Raw genomic sequence first — 22,199 nt, forward strand, 5'->3', positions numbered from 1 at the left:
CCGCAAAACTCACATAAACACGTGGAAATTAAACAACACCCTCCTGAACAACCAATGGATCACAGAGGAAATTAAAGAAGAAATTAGACAGTTTCTACAAGTAAATGATAATGCCAGTACAACCTACAGGAATCTATGGGACAAGATGAAAGCAGTTCTACGTGGTAAATTCATAGCAGTGAGTGACCATATTAGGAAAACAGAGAGAACTCAGTTAAATAACCTCATGCAGAACCTCAGGCTCCTAGAAAAAGAAGAGCATAACAACCGCAAAGCTTGTACAAGAGAGGAAATTATAAAGATCAGAGCAGAAATCAATGCAATGGAGACTAAGAGAATGATACAAAAAATCAACAAATCAAGAGTTGGTTTTTTGAAAGAATAAATAAAATTGACAAACCTTTAGCCAACCTTATCAAAAAAAAAAAAGGAAAGGAAAGACACAAGTCCATGCAATTAAGAATGAAAAAGGTGAAGTCACAACAGACCCAGCAGAAATCCAGAAGGTCATCAGTACCTACTTGGAGAACCTGTACTCTAATAAAATGGAAAATGCAGAAGAAATGGACAGATTCCTAGATACAAATGAATTGACAAAGTTAAATGAAGAAGATATAGAAATTATAAACACCCTAATTACAATGACTGAAATTGGACTGAGGGGCGGGCCTTCGGGAGAGGAAGGGGTGGGGCCTCGGGTGACGACCTGTGCCCAGTGGGCGCAGCGCGGAGGAGGCAGAGGCGGCAGAGGAGCTAGGGACATCAGAGGCGCTGGGGAGGGTGGGAGGGGGGAGCGCGAGAGTGATTGAGTGGCTGAGCAGTTTACCTCTATGAGGCAGTGAGAGGCCGGGCCTACCTCTGAGGAGCGGGGTCGCGGCACCGCCTGCTAGCGGGCCCCCTCAGGGTCCCCAGGCCCGGTGGTGCGGCAGTGGCTCGGTTGTGAGGAGGCGGGGAAGAGGGTGTCCGGGCCGCCATGGAGGACATGGACATGGACCTGGACCCCGAGCTGATGCAGAAGTTCAGCTGCCTGGGCACCACCAACAAGGACGTGCACATCTCTGAGTTCCAGCGGATGCTCGGCTTCCAGCTCAACCCAGACGACTGCACCTTCTTCCTGGACGTGACCAGCTGGAATTTACAAGCAGCAATTGGCGCCTGTTATGATTTTGAAAGCCCAAACATCAGTGTGCCCTCTATGTCCTTTGTTGAAGATGTCACCATAGGAGAAGGGGAGTCAATACTTCCCGATACTCAGTTTGTGAAAACATGGCAGATACAGAATTCTGGAGCAGAAGTCTGGCCTCCAGGGATCTGTCTTAAATATGTCGGGGGAGACCAATTTGGACATGTGAACATGGTGATGGTGAGATCCCTAGAGCCCCAAGGGATTGCAGATATCAACATCCAGATGTGCAGACGCGGCAGAGCAGGAATGTATCAGGGACAGTGGCGGATGTGCACTGCAACCGGAATCTACCGTGGAGATGTCATCTGAGTGATTCTCAGTGTGGAGGTGGGTGGACTTTTAGGAGTAACACAGCAGCTGTCATCTTTTGAAATGGAGTTCAAAGAACAGCCGCATTGCAAGGTAGAAGGAAACTTTAACCCGTTTGCCTGTCCCCCAAAACCCAACAATCAGATGAAAGCAATTTAAGAGACCCTGGGGGTTCCAGCTTCAACTCGATCAGCAAAAACACATGGGCTCCTGCTCCTGACCAAACTGAGCAAGAGCAGGACAGACTCTCACAGAGCTCTGTAAATCTGTCCCCCAGCAGTCACTCAAACAACTTATCAGTAGTGATTTACAGTAAGGGGCTCCACAGGCCTTACCCCTTCAGCCAGTCTGAAATGGGTGTCAGCAAGAAGAAAAATTAACAGAAGGCCCAACTTTGAGGGGAGGACAGGGGATTCCTCTGGATTGCAGACCACGTCGCACAGACCCTGCTCCGACTCCCATCCCAGAAGAGGAGGAAGCAACAGAACAGAGTGGTTGCAGTGGACTCAGTGTGCATGTGTGAGTGCCAATCACAGGGATGGTCTTGAGGCTACCAAGAAATCCGTGCAGCCATCTTGGGTTTTGTTCCTTAGTTGTCAGTCTAAGTTATTGGGTCCCTCGGGAAAGGGAAAAAAGTTTTAAATGGGGAAAAATAAGCCGTCTTTGTAAAGAAAAATGATTTTGCCTACAAAAAACCCCAAAAAACAATGAGTGAAATTGAACATGTAATAAAAAATTTACCAACAAAGAAAAGCCCAGGTCCAGATGGCTTCACTGCTGAATTCTACAAGACGTTACTCTTTAAACTCATCAAGAAAATTGAAAGAGAAGCAATACTTCCAAATTCATTCCTGGAAACAAGTGTTGCTTTGATTCCAAAACCAGGGAAAGACCCAACCCAAAAAGAGAACTACAGGCCAATCTCCCTAATGAACATAGATGCAAAAATCCTCAAAAAGATACTGGCAAACAGAATACAGAGGGTCATCAAGAAGATCATATACCCTGACCAAGTTGGATTTATCCCAGGGATGCAAGGATGGTTCAACATATATAAATCAATAAATGTAATACACTATATTAACAGAGCCAAGGACAAAAACCATATGATCATCTCAATAGATGCAGAAAAGGCATTTGACAAAATTCAACCCACATTCATGATAAAAAAAAAAACAACCTACAGAAATTTGGAATAGAAGGTCTTTATCTCAACCTGATTAAGGCTATCTGTGAAAAACCAACAGCCAACATCATACTAAATGGTCAAAAACTGAAAACTTTCATGCTAAAATCAGGAAAAAGTCAAGGATGCCCACTATCGCCACTCCTGTTCAATATTTTTCTGGAAACATTAGCCACAGCAATTAGAAAAGAGAAAGAAATAAAAGGAATAAAGATAGGAAAGGAAGAAGTTAAACCGTCATTATTTGCTGATGATATGATACTTTACATACAAGACCCAAAAAACTCTGCCAAAAGACTTCTAGACTTAATTGACAGATTCAGTAGAGTAGCTGGATACAATGTCAACTCAAAAAACAATAGCCTTTGTATACACAAATAACAGACACACTGAGAGAGAAATTAGGGAAATAATTCCTTTTACAATAGCAACCAAAAATATGAAATATCTAGGAATCAATCTAACAAAGGAAGCAAAAGAACTCTACGTTGAAAACTACAGCACTCTGAAAAAAGAGATCGAAGAGGATATAAGAAAATGGAAAGACATCCCTTGTTCCTGGGTAGGAAGAACCAATATAGTGAAAATGGCCATACTTCCAAAACTACTATATAGATTTAATGCAATGCTGATTGAAATTCCAACAATATACTTCACAGAGCTAGAGAAAACAATCCAAAAATTCATTTGGAACCAGAAGAGACCTAGAATAGCAAAAGCAATTCTAGGCAACAGAGACATGGCTGGGGGTATCACTATTCCCAACTTGAAACTATACTACAAAGCTACTGTGATAAAAACAGCATGGTACTGGAAAAGGAACAGACCTGAGGATCAGTGGAATAGATTAGAAGATGCAGAAACAATTTCAGACATATTCAGTCACCTCATCTTTGACAAAGGAGCCAACCACCTTCATTGGAGGAAAGATCGCCTCTTTAATAAATGGTACTGGAAAAATTGGATTTCAACCTGCCAAAGATTAAAACTAGACCCATATCTATCACCGTGCACTAAACTAAGATTGAAGTGGATTAAAGATCTAAATATTAAGACAGAAACACTAAACTTGCTGGAAGATTAGTTAGGTAGAACTCTTGAAGACATTGGCATAGGAAAAGACTTCATGAACAAAACCTCAGTAGCAGCACAAAGAATCAATAACTGGGATCTCATTTTATTAAAAAGTTTCTGCACTGCAAGAGAAACCACCAACAGACCTAAGAGACAACCTACAATGTGGGGAAAAAATTTTAGCTGCTGTACCTCAGACAAAGGACTACTATCTAGAATATATAAAGAACTGAAAAAAATCAGACCCCCCAAATTCAGAGATCCAATTCAAAAATGGGCATCTGAAATGAACAGACATTTCTCAGACAAAGGAGTAGAAATAGCAAAGAAACATTTGAAAAAATGTTCACCATCACTGGTCATTCAAGAGATGCAGATGAAAACAACCCTGAGATTCTACCTAACCCCAGAAAGAATGGCTGCTATCAAGAAATCAACCAATAACAAATGCTGGCAGGGGTGTGGGGAGAAAGGAACCCTTCTCCATTGTTGGTGGGAGTGCAGACTGGTGCAACCACTGTGGAAGTCAGTATGGAGATACCTCAAAGAACTAGGACCAGAGGTCCCATTTGACCCAGCTATTCCCCTGCTTGTTATCTTCCCAAAAGAATTAAAAGGATCATACCACAGCAATATATGTGCACCCATGTTTATAGTGACACAGTTTGTAATAGCTAAAGCTTGGAAACAGTCTATGTGCCCATCAACTGGAAACTGGATAAAGAAGATGTGGTTTTTTTTATAAAATGGAACACTACTCAGACATAAAGAATGACAAACTAGAGACATTTATAGCTAAATGGATGCATACTGAGGCCATACTCTTAAGTGAAACAAATAGGATACACATGTGTAAATATCAAATAGTTTCCTTTAGTGTGAGAAACTTAAAGTGTAAATAAGGATTAAAATGATTAAATGAATAATTGATAATTTGAAATAGGAAGAAAAGGTCCAAATGGGGTAGGGGAAATGGGAGGCGAAGGGGAAAGGAAAGAAGGGAAAGGAAAAATTATAAGAAAAGAAAAAAATGGAAACAAAGTAAATAGGGAAGGTGGAGGGGGTGAAGGGTGTGCAGATAATGGGGAAAAAATAAGAACCAAGATACATCATGTACAGGTAACAAGTACCCAGTTATAAATGTAAACATATTGTACACCTAAAATGTACCAATAAAAGAATTTAAGCAAAAAAAAAAAAAAATGAACCCAGCGACTTTGACACCTTATGAGATAATGCTTTCCCTGACTGGGTGTTTTTCTAGTTGTCTCCCCACATCTATTCAGGCAAAGCTTTTTCCAGCCTCACACACTGGCTGTTCTGGATTGCTTATCTCTATATCTTGATCTTCCCAATTCATTTCCTAGCATGTCTTTTCCTTTCACCTTCTCGTATCTAAGTTCTTCTATTCAAAGTCCTGTTTCATAGTTACTCTCTACAAAGCAATTGAAAACTAGTGATCTTTGCTGCTAAGACTTCTCCTAATTTTTTGTTAAAATCTAGTTTCATCTTTAGTCCCTACTTTGTGGACCACAGTAGATCACTTTGATGGTGGCAGTTATGCCTGCTGATCTTGAATACAGCCCTAGATTTTTTTTATAGTACTCTTGGAAGTTTCTATCCAATAATCAAAAGTTTGTACATAAAATGAAATTGGCCATTTTGGATGAACTGTGCATTCTATTCTCCCTCCTTCGCAGCTGCAGTCCTAATAGTTATCTTCTAAGCATAAAGCTTTGTCTTTAGAAAATGTTCAATAAATGTTTGAGTAATAGACCTTAATTGAATGGAGGCCAAATTTAAAGTTACTGACAGTTATTTCTGTACAGAGCTAATTATGAGTTAAGTATGTACACTTCTCTAATGAGCATTTATAATGTGAGGGCTCAGAGTGTCCTTTCTCCAAATAGCATGCCTTCACAAAATGTGAAATAAAATCCGAATGTACATAAAAACTGTCCTTGAAGAAATGGTCAGAAAGCATCAAAGCAAATTTCTAGCACTTAACTGTTTCTGGTGCTAAGAAATAAAATATTTTAACAAATTCACTCTTTTGAAAATACAATCTGAGGTAGGTGATGTCTTTGAGGAGAGGGAGAAAAAATCCATCCTCATAACCAGATCTCACTGGGGAATAATTTCTAGAATTGTGGACAATTATTGCGTCTATTTTTAGCTATGCTTTCACATGACCTTATGGTACTGGGAATTGCACCATTTTATAGCCCAGAAGTGATTACATAAAATCATGTTAAGGTGATTATAATAAGAACTACACAGGCAGTAAATGTCTGCTACACTGCAAAACACTCAGCCCAGGAGACTCTTTAAAGCTGAATGGAGCAGAAAATGCTGCTCATTGTATGAGACTATTTCTTCAAAAAAGTTAGCATTCACTGAGACTCAGCTGCAGCCCAGCAGCATTTTCCTGAATCACATATTTCATCCATCACTGAACATCAAAGCAGTTGGTTAAATCCTGGAAAAACAGGACAGATTAGCTATTTCACATCATATCACATACACCTTCTCACCCTGGCTCCCCATCATTTTAGTCAAAAATGTTTTTATTTGAAGGCCCTGATTTTGAGATCATTCAGGCCAGTCAATGAAGTGGATGTAAAAACAACATAGAAATGAAGTTGTCTCAGCTGGGCCTGGTGATACATGTCTGTAATCCCAGCACTCAGGGGACTGAGGCAAGAGGAGCACCATGAGTTTGAGGCCAACCTAGGCTATATAGTGAGTTCAAGGGCAGCCTGCACTACAAAGGGAGAACTTGTCTCAAAAAACAAAAACAAAAAATTAAATCGTCTCATCTGGGCATGGTGGTGCACATCTATAATCCCAGTACTCGAGAGGCTGAGGCAGTAGGCTCACCTCAAATTCAAGGCCAATATAGGCTACATAGTAAGTTGAAGGCCTGACTGAACCATATAATGAGTTTCTGACTCAAAAAAAAATTAAAGTGTCTCATTACATTTTTTACCATGAAATGTTCTATTCTCCATCTTCTGTGTCCATTTACACACACCTTTTAAAGAATACAGAAGCAAAGGCAGAATCAGGTGAACATATTTATCGTATTGTGGTGAGTCTTCTCATGTTTTTCTCTTTTTCCCCACTTTATTTATTTTTATTTTAAAATTTTTTTGTTGAAACAAGGTCTTACTGTTAGGAAAAAAGGAAAAGAAACAGAGGTACGAGCTCAACAGGACAGATTTATTTCAGAACAAACCTGCAAGGGATGGCTCTGGCACTAGAGACCAAACCAGCTGCTCTTGTACAGGCTATACGGCCTTTATAGGGTCACAAGCATTAAAAGGGGGGTTGTAAAAGGAAAAAGTCACCATAGGACTTTCGGGGTGGGGAGAGTTCAGTACTGAGGATTGTGGCCATCCACTGAGCCAGCTTAAGGACACATAAGGAGTCTGGAGCTGATCCTCAGGAACAGGGCTGATCAATGATTGGGAATTACAGGGTGTGGCTGTGCTTCCTGGGCCTGACCAACCCATGCAATAAGTCTGCAGCAAGTGCACAGTACAGCAGGGGTAAGACTTAAAGTGGACTCTGCTCTGATGGTGGTTGGATTCCTTCACTTACTCTCTGACTCAGGAAGCCTCTTACTCCTAGGTTCGAGCAATTCTGCTGCCTCACCCTACTGTGTAACTGGGACTACAGGCACCATGCCTGGCTTCAATTTGCCATTTTAAAGATGTGCTAGAGGCTATAGCTTCCTGATCTGGCAGAAGCAAGCATTAGGTTGTAGAATAGAGGTGGCTGCATTCCTCGCTGGAAAAGACCAGGCAGGGCCATGCCTCAGGAGCTTCCATCTGCAGTTTGTCCAACAAGAACCTATTTGTTGCCTCAAAGGCCAGCACCAAGAAGCCACAATCTTGCTCTGCAGCCCTGACTGGCCTCAAACTTGCAATTCTCCTGCCTCAGCCTCCTGAGTGCTTGGGTTACCTACGTGCACCACCATGCCCACCTCAGAAAGGGAACTTTGAATCCCCTATTGTACAGCCTCATCACTCAAATTAGCCTGTGATCATTTCAATCTTCCTAAGAAAGCTGTTTTTCTAGAACAAGGAAAGAAGCAGCAGAAAGGGAAGGGGGGGTGGAGGAGGAGGAGGAGGAGAAGGAGAAGGAGGAAGAGAATCTTATTTTGGTTTGGATCTTTTTTTTTTTTTCCTGTACTGAGGATTAAACCCAGGGCCTTTCCACTGAGCTATATCCCCAGCCTGTTTAGTCAGTCAGTCAGTCAGTTAATTGAGACAGGGTCTCACTAAGTTTCTAACTTGTGCAGGGTGAGCTGGACCTTGTGATCCTCCTGCCTCAGCCTCCCGGAGTGCTGACATTTCAAGTTGGAATAAGTAGGTCACTGAGGGCGTGCCCTTGAAGGAGATATAGATAGATAGATAGATAGATAGATAGATAGATAGATAGATAGATATAGATATAGATACATATATATCTATATATACATATATAGATATATATGGGGGCAGGGTCTTCTTTGCAGTTCATGCTGGCCTTGAACTCACTATGTAGCCCAGGCTGGGCTCCAACTCTTCCTGCCTCAGCCTCCCAAGTACTGGGATTACAAGTGTGTGCCACCACACACAGCTTTGGAGAGTATACAGTATTTTCCCCCCAGCTTCTCTCTCTCTCTCTCTCTCTCTCTCTCTCTCTCTCTCTCTCTCTGTAAAAGCCGTTGCCCTACCATGCACCTCTACCATGATGTACCACCTCAGCACAGGCCTAAAAGCAACCATGGACTAAATCTGAAACTGTGAGACAAATCTTTCTTCCTTTTAAGTTATTTACCTCAGGTATTTGAGCACAACAGCAGAAAATGACTACCACAAATCCCAACTAATAAGTCCAGAAGAAATGAATCCAACAATAAAATAATAATAAATCTGTCAGGAGCATCAGTGGCTGCTATAACAAGAGGTGAAATGCTCAAAGGGAGCTTTACAATGCTGGGTCAGGTTGATGACCTCCAAATGCACAGATCCATATCAATATTGTTAGGAAAAGCTGTATGTGATACCCTCATACATTTGTGTCTTTTATTACATAACAAATTACTCCAAAACCGCATGGCTTGAAACAGTCATCTCACACAGTTTCTCTGATGTGGGAATTCAGCAGTGATGCACCCATGGCTCTAGCTGAGTGTCGTGCAGGTCCACCTGAGGTGTGAGACTACAGCTGTCTGCAGGCCTGACAAGGGTGGAGGCCCATGTCCACAGCGAGCACTCACAGAGCTGGGCAAGGATCCTCAGGTCCTCTCCACCTGGATTCTCCGAAAGGCTGAGTTTGCAGCCGCCCTGACATCTTGCTCCTCCCATACTGAGTGATCCCGAAAGGGAGTCAGAGAAGCAGCAAAGGGCTGGGCTGCGAGGAAGTCAGTCTGGTGCCAGTCACAAAAGCCTGAACCTAATGGTGCCCACAGTCTCCTCTGGGGAAGTGGCCATACGGACAGGAAGGAAGGAAAAACTCAGCACTGTAAGTGGCACATCCTACAAAATTCCGCACTTAGTTCCTGTCAATCACCATTATTTCCTTTGTAACTTCCCTTCCTGTGTTTTATTTTTGCCTTTACATAAATCTTTCATTATTTCAACTCAGATTTCCCTAACCTTTACAGAAGATTTTCCTCTTTTTAGTGTTTAAGGTTTGTTTTTAAGGGTTTTGGAGAGGGCAAGACAAGGCAAGAAGATATTAAGTGCTTTCATACTTCCTTTTGATCTATATTCCTCATAAGAATATTCTGACTATTTTAAAGGGTGTGACACATATTGAGGAACTTGGAGAAAAACACTGTGTAAGTGGTAATTATCAAAAGGATAAGTCAGGATCACAAAGTAAGATAGAGCCAGGCATAGTGCAGCACTTCTATAATCTCAGCACTCCAGAGGCTGAGGCAGAAAGATTGGCATGAGTTCAAGGCCAGCCTGGGCTACACAGTGAGTTTAAGGTCAGTCTGAACTACATACAAGACCCTGTTCTCAAAAAAACATAAAAAGAAGAAGGAGATGGAGACAGATTTTAATTCCTCATAATCATTTTTAATCTTCACATTTTTAGATGTTTTTAAGTGTGAAGCTAGGTGTGATAGTGCATGTCTGTAATACCAGTACTCAGGAGGCTGAGGCGGGAGGGTTGAGAGTTCAAGGCCAGCCTGGAAATAATTAATTAATTAATTAATTAATTCTTCCAGGAGTGGTGGTGAACACCTGTAATCCCAGCACTCCAGGGGCTATGGCAGGAGGTTTGCTAGGAGTTCCAGGCCAGCCTGGACTACATAGCTAGACCCTGTCTAAAAATTTTTTTAAAGAAAATAAAATTTTAAAATAAATTTAAGGACCAGGGATTTGGCTCAGTGGTGCTGCACCTGCCTTGCAAGCACATGGTCCTGAATTCAATCCCCCGTACCACAAAAATAAATAAATAAAAATAAATTTAAAATCCTGTCAAATAGATCCCTTAGGGTTAAATAAAACCATAAAACCTGATTTAATTAAACCATGATGCTGAATAAGAAACCATTCTGTTAAAGAACACATTTGCTTACTGTTCTGTTTCCTACCCCACAGTGGGCCTGATTACATGGTCCATGAAGGACCAGGGTCTCAGCTCAGTTGTCTCTGGGCTGAAGGGTGCAGGCATCCAATAAAACAAGTGCTGCTGCTCCTTTACCTCTCAACGCCTCCAGTGCAGTCCCCATGCTGCATGAGAGGCTGTGAGACCTGCAACCCACAGGCCCTGCCCAAAGCTGGAGCCAGAAGCCACACTCTAGCAGGACCCAGGGGTGCTGTGAACACAAAGCATTACCTTCTCTGAGAAGTACTGTTGTGCAGTACCCAAGAGTGCTGCAGATTCCAACACCAACCCTCACTGCAGATCTCATAGCACTTCCACCTGGTTCTTTGAGTGGTTTCTTCCTCAGTTCTATGTCCTCTTGCCACAAGACAGGTGCTTCCCCCAAACCTGGCCCAGGCTGGGGGTGTAGCTGAGTGTAGAGCACCTTTGGGTTCAGTACCCACAACTGGAAGAAGGTTATCACTCACCCACTAGTAACATCTGTAAAGTAGAAATGACTGGTGTTGATTCAAGAATACTTTGACTGTGATTACAAACTGATGGCAGGAATCACCTCAAGATCATTGTCTGGTTTGCTCTCTTGAGTTCTTTCCTGACATTTCTCTTGAACATGTGCTAGGCAGGCTTGATCCTCACAGCCACTGAAACTGTCCTTGTCCAGGTCAGCAGCTCCCTGGGGAGTCTCAGTGCACCTCATGGTTTGAATTTCATGATGGCATCTTACAAATCTATTTCCCCAGCCTGGATGTGTCCTCATCTGAACTCCAGACCATTCATTTGAATGTAAGGTAGATTTCAAGACTTTATCTAAAACCAAATCCTCACATTTCTCCCATAAACTCTCCTCCATGACTATTTCTCCATCTCATTCACCTAGATACTTGGGCCAAAAACCATAGTCATATTTAGTTCTTCTCTTTTAACTTTTATATTTCATACAATTCATCAGCAAGTTCTGTTGATTCCACCTCCAAATAATACCCCAAACCCAGCTCTTCCATTACCACCGTGTTCCCACCGTCCCCCGCCATCATCTCTCACCTGAACCCTGCATTCACCTCTGAACAGTTCTCCCTACTTACATTCTTTCTCCCTCACAGTTGTCTCTTCACACAATTTCCAGAGGCATTCTGCTAAAATGTCAGCCAAACTATTTCCTCCTTTTCCCCAGAATCCTCTAATAGTTCTTGTCTTACCAGATGTGTCCAAAAGTCACACATTTGGACCCAAAAAGGATAGAGACTTCACTTACACCTCTTCACTTTTCCCTCTCTCAGCTCAGCTCCAACTCCTTCCTGACACTGATTGTTTTCCTTCCCCTGGCTGGCTTCCTTGCTGCTGTGACCTGAATCAGCCCACTTAAGGTGACCTCCCAGGCAGGCAGGGTTCTCTCTAGAATAACCCATTAACTGACCCCAACAAGAAGCCAGGTACATGAACCTGGAATGGTGTGTGGAAGCCATCCAGCACACCTGCCCAAAGTAGGAACTAGATCTCCCACTTCTCTTCTTATCCCTCAGAGCACCTTTCAAAAACTACCCCATGTATACATAGTATACATACAGGTGCATTCCACAGGTTTCCTATCCTACCTCAGAACCTTTGGGCAGAACCCGAGGTGGATCTGTTACCACTGTAGAAGCAACCATAGTTTTACTGTAATGACTGCAATGAATCCTGAGTCTGAAGGACCACGAATGAGCCCAGTAGGCACCAGCCTTCCACTACATCATACATGACATGACTGTGAGCAGGACTGAAGGTAAACCCTGAACAACCTCTGAAATATTTTTGCTCAGTAGGTTTGCTGACTAGAAGGTATCTCCCTAGGTGGGAGACACAAAGTGGGAGGCAAAAGGCAATAAAGTACTCAATCACCACAGCAATAAACCTTGTTGTAAAATGCCACAGAGCATGAATTCCTGAGCGGGGCCTCAGAGTACAGCACTGGTCACTGGCAAACAGCTCTTTCAAATAAAGAAGGCTTTAACCAGGGTCTCACAGGTTTGTCTTACTGCTTTTTATGTCACTCTTTTAGCCTTATAACTTTTTAGTATATGTGCTCCCAAAGCGAGCACTTAGCCTTATAACTTTATATATATACTTATGTATTCTGTTTAAATGTTGGTCAGTGACAGATTTAAAGGAAGATCAATAAAGGAAGGAAAATGATACCTGAGAACTTTGGAACTTAATTTTTAAATGTCAAGCTAAGAAAATCAGATGGGCCAACCAGGAACATGGCATATATCTTAAAGACCAATTAGCATTCTATTGCCTTTTACTACATGGATACTTCCTTTAACTAGGTATATTGCTTTCACTCAACAGCCTAATAACTTAGGAAGTAATAAAACTAAATGCCTACCTTATTAATTATCTGTCAAAATATTATAATACTTTACTTTTTCATATGTGTTAAAAATTTATTAAGACATTAATAATGTTTACCTCTCTAGTAGGGATGAACTATGAATCTAAAACAATATGCTTCCTTTTATCTTCTCAAAAGTACCGATGTAGTATAGAACCACAGAGGGTGGGGTGTGTGTCACTTGCCTATCATTTGGGAGGCCCCAGGTTCAACCCTTGGCACTATAATCAATCAATCACTCAAGTTATTGTGAAGCAATCATGTTTCCTGTGTTACTTAGCCGTGGGTTTCCAAAGCTGAGGCTAATGCCCAGCACATCATAAGTGTTTTAATAAATGTTTTAAACCAACCATATGCTACATGTGCTAAATGTGTAGCTATAGATCTCTATTGTTATTTAAACCCACACTCTAAGAATTATTAATTCTGAAATATTAAGATGTGATAGTCTTAAAAAATATTCCGTTATTTTGTTGTGAAATTTTGTTTTATTTTTCTTAAAATAAAAAATAATTTTCATAGGGCCGGGGATTTAGCTCAGTGGTTCCACCGCAATGTCCCAAGTTCCATCCCAGGTACCAAAAAAAGTAGTTGTTCACTTTTCCTCAATCAATTTCTTTATTGTTAACAGAGGTCTTCAAAAATCATCTCATTGATCTTAGTTCACACTGTTTTTTTGAGACAGGATCTCGCTATGTAGCCCATTGGCTTTAATTCCTGCCTCTGCCTCCCAAGTACTGGGATGCATGTGGCATGCACCACAATACCTGGCTCATCTTAGTTCATACTGCTATGTACTCACATATTTTGTTCATTTTTTTCCTTCAAGGAAAAATTTTTTCATTCACATAGTTCTATTATACTTGGGAAAAAATTGTGAACAAAACAGACCAAAATACCTGCACCCATGGAGTTGACATGCTATTATTAGTAAGACATATAGACTATTGAATATGACAGGAAGCCAATAAATTAATAAGGTATACCTCCGACATTTTCATACTTCTTGTATGAAAGACATTTTAATAAGAGGTAATAATTTAAAAATATATAACATTAATTTTTGATCCTGAGAGAATAGCCACTTTCCTGAAACATATCCTGAAAAAATAGTCAATATGTTCATTGAGTGGTTGCTTAACATAATAGTCTATAAAAGGGGAAAATTGTGCAGAACCTAAATGTCCAAAATCAGAGACTGGGTAGGAGGAAATTACTGTGTGTCTGTGCAGATAATCATTCAAAATAATTATGTTATTAGTATTTAGAATACTGTATAGCCATTAAACATAATTGTGTGGAATAACATTTATTTGTAAAAATGTTCAAGCACAAGTGACAAAGGGATGCTGGACATGGTGACCCATGTCTGTAATCCCAGCACTCTGAGAGGCAGAGGCAGGAGAATCACAAATTCCAGGCCAGCCTGGGCAATTCAGCAAGTTAGTTAAGATCCTGTCTCAAAATAAAAAATAAAAATGTGCTAGGGATGTAGCTCAGTGTGAAGGCCTTGGGTTCAATCCCCAGTACAAGATAAAAAAGAAGGGAGGAGGGAGGGAGGGAGGGAGGAAAGGCGGGAACGGTGGGCCTCTATTGCACGGCTCACTCCCTGGCCTCCTTTACATCTGCGCAGTGAGGCCTTCTATTTCAGATGAGATCCTATAACAACTTCCTGTTTCCTGTAAATATGAAAAACACCAAATTATTAACAGTGACTTTCAATTTGAGCGGTTTCTCTTCCTCCTTTGTCTAGATTTTCCTTTTGGAACACGTATTGACTTGATTAGTAGAAAGGCAGAAATTAAAGTCATCAGTGTCGATTTTGAAGTCTCACGGTGATCCCCTCAGCCATTTGTCAAGGCTTTCCCTGTGCCTGTCCACCAGCTAAGTGCTTTGCATTTGTTATCTCGTTTAACCCTTTTGCCAAACCTGTACACTAGGCACACAGGGCTCTCCGTGTTCTCCTCAGGCTGTAAATGGTAAAGTAACCACTTCAGTTTAAGGATCTTGCCCAAGATACACCCTAAGAGTGGGTCCACCCTGAGGTCAGTCCAAAGCAGGCTGACTCAAAAACAAACAAACAACAAGCCCTAAAAGCTGCTCCATAAACATTTATTGGATTAATAAACATATGAAATGTAACTGGTTCAGCTAAATATTATGAAAGGCTAAATTTCAACTTTTCAGTTTATTAATCAGGTTTGGGGAGAAATCCTACCCAATATTGCTTTTAAAAATTTTTCTTCCTTTCGGATGCCGAGGTCATTAAAAACTGGAGGTGAAGCACAATAAATGTTTGATTTCTGAGTTAGGGGTGATGGCACATCCTGTAATCTCAGCACTCTGGGAAGCTGAGGCAAGAAAACTGAGAGATCAAGGCAACTAATCTGAGCAATTTAGCAGCTTAGTGAGAATCTTTTTCAATGCAAAAGTAAAAAACTTAAGGGGGTAGGATATGGTGATACAGCTCAGTGTGAAGGTCTGTAGTTCAATTTTCAGTGCAAAAAAAAACCAACTTGAGATTTCTGCTAATTGAGTACTAAGCAACTATTAATAATTTTATGGTGTGAAAGTTTAAAGACTGATAAGGAATAGTACTTTCAAGATATCATGAAAAGAAAGCCAGGCATAGTAGTAGCTCACCCCTGTAACATAGCACTCAGGAGGCTGAGGCAGGAGGATTATCGCAAGTTTGAGGTTTGAGGTCAGCCTGGACAACATAGTGAGTTCAAGGCCAGCCTGGACTGTATAGAGAAACCTTGTCTCAAAAAAGGAAGAAAGAGAGAGGCCACTGCAATACACACTAATAACCAAAACAGACATGGTCTTACTGCTCACATAGTCTACAGTACTCTAACAGAAAAGAAAGTCTATAGCTTACCATCAGGAGTACAATTACATAATTGTTTCAAACACCGCTTGGGCACCACTTCTTAGTCACTTGGTTTCACTTCTTTTGTTTCATTTTGCTTGCTTTGCTTTGTTTGAGTCAGGGTCTTGCTATGCAGCCCAGGCTGGCATCGAACTCTCGGCCCTTCTGCCTCAGCTCTTCAAGTCCTGGCTGTGAACCACAGTGCCCATCTCAGCCTCACCTCTTAATCTCATCACCTCTTTGGTGACCAATGACAAGTTCTACCAGCTTTGTGCTCACCCTGTCAGAAACACCACCTCACCTCAACCTGATTCAAGTCTTGGCCTGTGTCTCTCTGACACTGTCTGGGGAGCAGCCACAAAACCTGCTTGATGCTCACACAGACATACTTGCACTTGTGTGCGTTCTCTACTGCCCGGAGCAGTGGTCCTTGGGATACTGCAGCCCTTGCACCCCACCCCTCTGGCAGCTAACTGTGCTTGCAGAGTGAGAGCCCTGGCGGAGACCGGTGGGCAGGAGAGAAGGGGAACGGTCCCTCCCTTCACTGCTACTCTGTCCAGCATAGGTCCTGTGGGGACTCTGTCCCTTATAAGAGTAGCTCCCGCTTAGCAACCCTTTTGCTTGACTCCTGCACCTCCCATGCACCTCTTCCTTTGGTGCTTTCAGGACCAGGGACAGGAATAGTTTTCAATTGTTGCTAGTCCTTGGAGGCCTCTGCACCCTTTGTTGACACCTATAAACCTGCCTATACCTCTGCAAATACTCCTTCATTAAATTCTCTTCAAAATCCTAACTGAGCACACTTTCTGTGTCCTGAAAGAGACTTTGTAATACAATTACATTAACTGAGATTCTTACAAAAGCTAATAAGTTACCTCACTTGTAAGAAAAATGCAGGCGAGAAGGGCACAGGCAGTAATTCAGTATAGTTTGAAAAATAGTGAAACCTATACTAAAAAATTGAAAGAAAGAAATTAAGATCAAGAAAGTACGTCATAAGTAGCCAGGCACGATGGCACACCCCTGTATTCCCAGCACTTGGGTGGCTGAGGCAGGAGGATCACCATAAGTTCAAGGCCAGCCTGGGCTACATAGTGAGTACAAGGCCAGCCTGCACTACATAGTGAGACCCTGTCTCAAAAATCAAACAAACAAACAAAAACTTGTAATTGTAAAAAAATGTTGAGATAACAAATACAAGTCAAAATTTGATAGGACAATAAGAAAACGATTGCTATTCTTATTTTTAAAACTAAAAAAGGGGCTGGGGATTTAGCTCAATGGTTCTGGCACCTGCCTCACAAGCACAAGGTCCCAAGTTTGATCTTCGGTACCAAAAATAAATAAACAAATAAAAATAAAAATAAAAAGGGCCAGAGATGTAGCTCCGCAGCACAGTGCCTGCCTGGCAGGCACCAAATCCTGAGTTCGATCTCTCATACAAAACAAACAAACAAATAAAAAACTAAAGATAGAATTATAAGACTAGTGCAAAGAAATATAAATACAAGAAACACGCAACTTAGTTTTATTGTTTTTGATGTTTACAGTTATCTACAGTCAACAGTTATCTACAGAAACTGTTTCCAAACATGTTCATAGGAAGAAATATGGTAGACTAGAAAACTATTCACTGTAACAAAATCTGTGTCAGCAATTAACATACTTAACATGCCATAAACAATGACTTCCAGTTTAAATACCATCAGCACAGGTCAATTGCTTTATGAATGCTATGATAAATAAATGAGCTTTTTGTAAACATTACCTAGATGCCAGATTCTGTGTTGTTGTGTGTTCATGTGTGTCATCTCCATTTATTTTCTTAAAAACTGTGCTGGAAAAACAAAACAAAACAAAAACCTGTGCTGGAATATGCAGTTGTCAACTTGATTTATTTGTGCAGCCATCAACGTGATTTATTTTGTAGCTCTCTTTCCCAGAATCCCCTGCTCTGTATTGTTGCTAGTTAAGCGTTGAGCAAAGAAGAGCTCACTTAGATCTGGACAGCAGAGCAACCCTCATGAGGGTCTGTCAGACACAGTGAGAATCAGGTGCAGAGGTGTGAGGGAGTTCCACCTTGTCCTCTCTGTCTTGCCGCATCCTGCTTCTCTGTGGAACTGCTGGCACTGCCAACCAGCCACAACCCTGGGCTTCCCATGCAATTCTTGGCTATGGACTAACAGACTGCATCTTCAATAAGAAAATATTTTTCCTTCTTGTACCACCTCACTCAAGGAATAAATTCCCGGGCCAGGGATTTAGCTCAGTGGTTTCGTCGCCTGCTGTGCAAGCACAAGGACCCGAGTTCAATCCCTGGTACCAAAAAAAAAAAAGAAAGAAATTCCTGGTGAGGCCATACTATCCCCTCATGGAGGTGGCAGCGACTTGGGCGCGGCAAGTTGGTGACTGAGCTGAGAACTTGGCGGGCAGGCATTGAGCCTGGCCTGGCTTCTGCATGCCCTCTGGGCTCCGCACCCCTGATGCTGCACAGGCCAGGACGATGGTGAAGTATTTCCTGGGCCAGAGAGTGCTCCAAAGTTCTTGGGATCAAGTGTTGGCTGCCTTTTGGAAGCGGTATCTGAATCCCTACATCAAACATGTCTTGACTGAAGATACAGTACACCGAGACCTGACCAGAAGCTCCTGTCCTGACCAAGACCAACAAGATGCCCCACTGGGCAGAGCAACTGTTTCCTGCCAACGTTGCTCGCTCAGTGTACATCCTGGACGACTCTGTAGTGGACCCACAGAATCAGACCATGACCACCTTCACCTGGAACATCAACTATGCCCAGGTGATGGTGGTGGCAGAACGATGTGTTTACTATGTGAACTCTGACAATAGTGGCTGGATCGAAATCAGCAGGAAGCCTGGGTCTCCTCTAGCTTATTTGGTGTCTCCAGAGCTGTTCAGGAATTTGGCCTCGCCCAGTTCAAAAGTAATGTGACCAAGACCATGAAGAGTTTTGAATACATCTTGGCCAAGCTGCAAGGTGAGGCCCCTTCTAAAACACTTGTTGAGACAGCCAAGGAAGCCAAGGAGAAGGCAAAGTAGACCACGCTTGCAGCTACAGAGAAGGCTGAAGACCTCGCCAACAAGGCTGCCACCAAGCAGTAGCAGCAGCAACAGCAACAGTTCATGTAGCTGGTGTGGGCCCCTGCCACCAGTACCACCACAAGTCACCAGCCAGCATGGCTCTGCTCCTGCCACCCTCTTCCCATTGTACTTCATTAAAAATCAAACTTCCAGGCCTCTGTACTGTCTGGGTAGTGGGTTGGGCAGGTATCCCATCAGCATCTGCAGTCCACCACAGTATCCACCTCTAAGCCCATCCTGCTTATTCCCCCATTGGGCAGCTGACGACAGATGCAGAGAGGTGCAGAGATTTGCACAAGGTCACAGGCAGAATGCAAGTCAAGTGGCAGTAAATGACAGCCTGTAAGCTCCGAAAGGGCAGGGCTCTTTGTGTTATTCTCTATGACCCAAGTACCTGGAACAATATCTAGCACATAACAGGCATTCAATAAATATTTGTTGAATTTTTTAAAAAAAGAAAAGAAATACCTCAGATTACCTAAAATGGGGAAGTAATGTTCCTCCCACTGTGTAGTCACAGCCCTGAGCCAGCACACAAAGCTAAACGTGATAGGATGGGGTGGGTCTCCCCACCACCTCCATCTGTCAATATGTGGGTCAGATGAGCTGGGCTCCCATGCACCCCACACCAGAAGTCCGAGGTTGGGCCCATGCCCAGGCATGACCTACAGATTTTCTGACACTTATTATCCCTATTTTTTATTCAGCTCATTTTTTGCATGAACAATCACCTTTTGGAGAGCAAACATCAGCTTCTGACAGACGTACTGCCCAAATGGAAGTACACTTTCCTACCACACACTATGAGTCTGGCTTTGTGGGCCATATCTGCAATTCTGTGCCTCCCTTGCTTGGGCCCACGTTTCTAAACTGTCCCTCATCATCAAAATTAAATCAATACGGAGATACCTCAAACAACTAGGATTAGAAGTTCCATTTGACCCACCTATTACTCTGCTGGATATCTTCCCAAAAGAATTAGAAGAATCATACCACAGTGATATATGCTCACCCATGTTTATAGCAGCACAATTTGCTAAATCTTGGAAACAGCTCAATTGCTCATCAACTGGAGACTGGATAAAGAAGATGTGTTTTTTTAATAAAATGGAGTACTACTCAGCCATAAAGAACAAGAAACTAGAGACATTTATAGCTAGGTGGATGCACATTGAGGTGATACTGTTAAGTGAAATAAATGGGACACACATGTGTAAATACCAATTAGTTTCTCTGGTGTGAAAAACTAAAAGTGTAAATAAGGATCAAAATGTATAATTGGTATTGTGTAATAGGAAGAAAAGGTCTAAAGGAGTAGGGGAAGTGGGAGGGGTAGGGGAAAGGGAAGAACGGAAAAGAAAAAATATAAGAAAAGGAAAAAAATGGAAACAAAGTCTTTGTAAATAGGGAAGGGTGGAGGGGGTGAAGGGAGGGCAGGAGAATGGGGAAAAAATAAGAACCAAGATATACCATGTAAAGGTACAAGTTCCCAGTGATAAATGTAAATGCATTGTATACCTAAAATGTACCAATAGAAGAATCTAAGGGGAAAAAAAACATGTAAAGGTACAAGATTCCAATGATGAATGTTACTGTATTGTATACCTAAAATGTACCAATAAACTTAATGGAAAAAAAAGAGAAAATAAATAAATTCCCCGGAGTCAGGCAGTGGGGATTCAGTCAGTCAAGCTCAGGTTCCTTGCCTATCCATGAGCAACAGCACCTTGATAGGCAAAGGACCGTACATTAGAAAATGGGCAACTCATGCAAAAAGAAATCAAGTTTGGGAAGAGAGAACAGATGCAAAGAGGTCAAATGCAGTGAGAACATTGAATGTCGATTCTGTGCATCTATCCAGAATTATGGCTTGTATCTAGACATCCCTTCAAAGTCTCATGTGCTCATAGGTGGGGCTTTTCCCAGCAGGCTGGATCTAGGGAATGTGATGCTAGGATTAAGGGTGTGTGGTACTAAATTAGTCCACTGATTAGAATTAGTACAGTTCTGGGTGTGACTGAATGAATTTACTGAAGACAGAAGCCCCACCCTGGGTGTGGGTGTTACCTCACAAAAGGCTTGTAGCCTGGATGGGATGAAAGGGAGAGGCAGGTTGCTGCTTCTGCTGCTGCTTTCCTGCTTGCTGCCTCCTGCCTGCTCTGTTCTCTTCTATTAGTCCCCTCTGCCATACCGCCCTGCCTTGGAGCCAGCTGACTATGGACTGAAACCTCTACAAACTGAGCTGAAATAAACCTTTCCTCCTTCAACTTTGGGTGTCAGGGATTTTTGTCTCAGCATCAAGGAACATAACTAAGACACCCAGTACGATTTCTGTGATTGATCAACTAATAATAATGAAAATTTATTCAACACCTTTTCTGTGCCAATAACTCAGTAACTTATATGAACTATCTTCTTTACTGCTCACAGTAATTCTAGGAAGCAAATACTTTTCTTTCTCTATTTTACAGTGGAGAAGATAGATAGAGTTGTTATTTTAACAGCTTCCATTCTATAAAATATAACTGTCCAGAGCTGGATCTGGTTAAACGCATTAGGTCTAACTTCAAAACTATTAGATTTTCAAATCTACTTTTGCTGGAATTTTTTGTTAATCTATTCTGCAATGATCTCAGTACTACTAATTTGTAATGTAATGAATAACGCTAGAGCAAATCTCATCCTGTTATCCCAAAATAGACTTCTAGGCATTCATGAAGTATTTTAATTTTTATTATTATTACTCATTTTATTGAAGTTAAATTTTAAAAGTCTATAATCCTAATAATTTAGGAGATGGGAGCAGGAAAATTACAAGTTATCTTGACAGCCTAGGCTCCACATTGAGCTTGAGGGTAGCCTGGACTACATAGCAAAACCCCATCTCAAGATGACCCAAAAGTTAAATAATTAATTAATTCAATTAAATGCAAACCTACCATTTCTTTAGGTTTTTAATTATAATTTATAATCCTCTTTTTTACTTAGGAAACTTTTTTGGTTTTGGTATCAGGGATCGAACTCGGGACCTTATGCTTTCAAGGCAGGCGCAGTATCCCTGAGCTAAATCTCTGTCCTAGAAAACTTTTAAGAAAGCTCTTATAAGTTAGTTAAGCTAAAGCTATTAAATATTTTAAAACTGAATTTATAAGTGTGTTTTCTTTTTTTTTTTTTGGTACCGGGGATCGAACTCGGGTCCTTGTGCTTGTGAGGCAGGCAGCAGAACCACTGAGATAAATCTCTGGCCCTAAGTGTGCTATTTTTAATTTTTCAGTATTACAACTGATTCACAAACTCAATTTTCAAATAATTCTTTTTAACAGCTTTATTGAAATAACAATTCACATGCTATTTAAAGTATAAAATTCAAGCGTAAAATTTAAGTGACTATACCATATTCACAGAGATGTGCCACAATCATCACAAGCAATTTCAGAGCATTTTCATTACCTAATTTTAAAAAACACTTCACTTTTTGTGTGTAGT

The 22,199-nt window shown here is 41.6% G+C and overlaps 1 long non-coding RNA gene and 2 pseudogenes across 1 annotated transcript in view; 2 read left to right on the plus strand and 1 right to left on the minus strand.

The window, feature by feature from the left end:
• The first annotated feature begins 973 nt into the window (after positions 1-973).
• LOC101714892 (protein ILRUN pseudogene) lies at positions 974-1,658 on the plus strand (annotated as a pseudogene).
• Positions 1,659-13,271: 11,613 nt separating this feature from the next.
• LOC110351114 (uncharacterized) overlaps positions 13,272-22,199 on the minus strand; it is a 62,988-nt gene continuing 54,060 nt past the window's right edge. Inside the window, exon 4 of the long non-coding RNA XR_015438809.1 lies at positions 13,272-14,420. This is a non-coding gene — a long non-coding RNA (uncharacterized LOC110351114). The remainder of the gene's footprint in view (positions 14,421-22,199) is intronic.
• LOC101722338 (PRELI domain-containing protein 1, mitochondrial pseudogene) lies at positions 18,117-18,852 on the plus strand (annotated as a pseudogene).

This window comes from Heterocephalus glaber, unplaced genomic scaffold, assembly GCF_053883595.1.
Source record: "Heterocephalus glaber isolate CG9 unplaced genomic scaffold, H.glaber_assembly_v1.0 deba00001463, whole genome shotgun sequence".
Classification (NCBI taxonomy): domain Eukaryota; kingdom Metazoa; phylum Chordata; class Mammalia; order Rodentia; family Bathyergidae; genus Heterocephalus; species Heterocephalus glaber.